Below are 268 nucleotides of genomic sequence, written 5' to 3' on the forward strand. Positions count from 1 at the left end.
GACAAAACCAGTGACTATCTTTCAATTGTCAGACAGAAAAGACCTGCGTCGTGAAAATGTTTATTATTTTCTCTTTTCACTCATTGTGTGTTTGTGCGTGTTAGCAATCAACGTATGCGAAAAAAATTAGTTCTTTTGGTTTGGCAAATGAAAGTCAGCTCATCAAACCATCCAATTAGAAAACCCAAACTTGCCGCACACAAGCATTTGCGATTACGCTCTCAATTGACTGAATGGTACGATTTGCTTCTGAAAGGTAAATGAACTC

This window comes from Penaeus monodon, chromosome 20 (genome assembly GCF_015228065.2).
Source record: "Penaeus monodon isolate SGIC_2016 chromosome 20, NSTDA_Pmon_1, whole genome shotgun sequence".
In the NCBI taxonomy this organism is placed as follows: Eukaryota; Metazoa; Arthropoda; class Malacostraca; order Decapoda; family Penaeidae; genus Penaeus; species Penaeus monodon.